This window comes from Trachurus japonicus, unplaced genomic scaffold (assembly GCF_045865225.1).
Source record: "Trachurus japonicus isolate A0001 unplaced genomic scaffold, Traja_1.0 AP030081.1".
In the NCBI taxonomy this organism is placed as follows: domain Eukaryota; kingdom Metazoa; phylum Chordata; class Actinopteri; order Carangiformes; family Carangidae; genus Trachurus; species Trachurus japonicus.
Genome location: NW_028220214.1, coordinates 29,956 through 32,268, shown reverse-complemented (window position 1 = coordinate 32,268; position 2,313 = coordinate 29,956). Strand labels below are relative to the sequence as shown.

The 2,313-nt window shown below is 43.1% G+C and overlaps 1 pseudogene across 1 annotated transcript; it reads right to left on the bottom strand.

The window, feature by feature from the left end:
- Positions 1 to 288: 288 nt before the first annotated feature.
- Positions 289 to 2,097, bottom strand: LOC146960717 (uncharacterized; annotated as a pseudogene). The gene is made up of 5 exons (XR_015035383.1): positions 1,622 to 2,097; positions 1,274 to 1,351; positions 867 to 968; positions 642 to 742; positions 289 to 552 (listed from the first exon to the last, which is right to left on the bottom strand). The product of XR_015035383.1 is annotated as an uncharacterized LOC146960717 (transcript).
- Positions 2,098 to 2,313: the final 216 nt, after the last annotated feature.

The window sequence follows — 2,313 nt, the reverse complement described above, 5'->3', positions numbered from 1 at the left end:
CAAAAAAACGACTCAATTACAGTAACGAAAGTAAATGTAACTCGTTACTTTCCACCCCTAGGTTTACACAACAATTTCACCTTAAAGTCAGTTTAATATCTTGTTTTTTGATAACAATGTCTCAGAATCACTGGGGTTGATGCACAATATTTAAGTGCATTACCCTTTACGTGAAACCAGTAGAATAATTAGTTATTTTGTCTTTAGTTGTTAACATGATCTCCCTAACTTTCATTCAATGTGTTTAGACAATCTTGTAGGATTGAATAAGTAAGGTTTGGACTTTGCCTTTCAAACAACATTATGTTCAGTACGTTCCCTAAAGACAGGGTGTGGCTGTTGGTTGGATCTGTAGAGGTCCAACTGCTCGTTCACCTCTGCATCTTCAGTATCCAAGTTCTCAAAGAAACTGTCTGCATAGTTCAGCATCTGCTCCACGGCAGTAAAGAGCAATATGTCAGCATCCTGGTCCAGCTCCAGCTCTTCACTGTAGTTCTTCACCGGCAGCACGCAGGACAAAGGGATACCAAGAGACTCACTCAGCTCCCGTGCCTTGGAGGCAACAAGACACATGGATTAAGTTACCAACACCAGCACAACAAGTCGACACCTAATTTAGGATGCAACTGTGAAAGTGTTACCTTCCTCTGGATGTAAACACTGCGATAAACATTCTTCAAGTCTCCTGCCACTAGCGGACAGGCCTCGTCGACTTTGGTCATCAGAAGTATCTGAGGGATACCTGCAAGAGATCAGAGAAGGAGACGAGGAGAAGATCAGATGACTTCAAACAATAGCTTGCAAATATGTAGATTTACATTGATACAGTTTAAATACTCTGACAATAACATAATTCAGTTGCTAACCGAGCTGGTTGGTCCTTTTACGGATGGCAGCAAACTTGTCCAGCATCTTCTGGGTAAGGAGAGAGACCTTGCATGTGTCCACCACATAAACCACACAGTGGACTTTGCTCCTTTAAAGGTACTGTGTGGAGCTTTAGACCTTCAGTGGTGCTATACAGCGATAATTTCACAAGGTGTTTCCCATTTTGTTTGTATCATGCACACATGTGATTGACCTTGTTGCTATTTGCCTGTGGGGATGCATTAATGTGCCAACAGAAGCAGTGAAGAAGAAGAAGAATGCTAATAGCTCTAATTAAGGTGATCGTTTTCTGAGAAAGAGTAAACTAATTCAACATGTTTGTCTTTAGGATTAAGTATAGACTATGTGTTTAGAGTGATTTTATAAGAAACAGCCACATGATGACAAAGGTTATCAAAGACTTCTACATACTCCGCAGTCCACTGGATGTTCCTCCATGGTTTAGCCAGGAGATCTCCCAAACCTGAAGGAAAGACAATGAGTTAGCTTATTTTACTTTTGTCATCAATATTTATTCACTTCACTAAACTCTAGTAAGACAAAAGCATTCTTAATCTGTATTTACCTACATATCTTTAAAACTTTATTACCTATTTCAGTATTCAAAAAAAAAAAAGTCATGTTGGTTCGACTTGTGAAAATTCAAGTAAAGACTGAAAAGATTGGCTGTTATTGCTGTGTAACAAAGGCACGTTCCATATTTGATGATTAAAAAGTGCTCACTGTCACACACCTTCAACACGATACACTTCAAACTCAGTCAGCACCAAGTTGCCTCCGTGCATCGCTTCTGCCTGAAAGACGAAGCTTGTCCCTGGGTTGGACAGGAATTCAGGTTTGTCCTCATGCAGGAACACCAAAGCACCAAAATTAGGACCGGTTGGCACATCAGTGAAAGCAACCTGTCCGCTGATACCGGCCACCCTCAGGGGTTTATTTTCCCCTGCAGTGATGCTGTAGAGGAACGCCTGCTCGTCATTGATGCCCTGCTGGCTCTGGGTGTAGTCCTTGGAGGTGTACGCTCCAAAAACAAACCCAGCAGCGTTGTAGGCAACAATGACAGTGGGTCCCTGTCTGTCACAGTGGGCGTGAAAAGCAGCAGCATTGAAGCCGTGGACTCTGGCTTTGTGGAGCAGGTGGAGTTTCACGTGACAGAGAGTGCAGCTTCTTCTCCTGATTCTTAGACAGGCTGGACTTGGCCAGAGACATGATGGAGGGTAGACACCTGAGGATGCAACAGAGGAGCTGATAATATGCCGGAGATCTAGTACAAACATCAGTAAAAGATTCATTCATTCATTTTCTATACCGAGGGCACTAGGGTCACGGGTGAGCTGGAGCCTATCTCAGCTGACTTCGGGCGAGAGGCGGAGTACACCATGGACAGGTTGCCAGTCTATCGCAGGGCCGACATATATATAGACA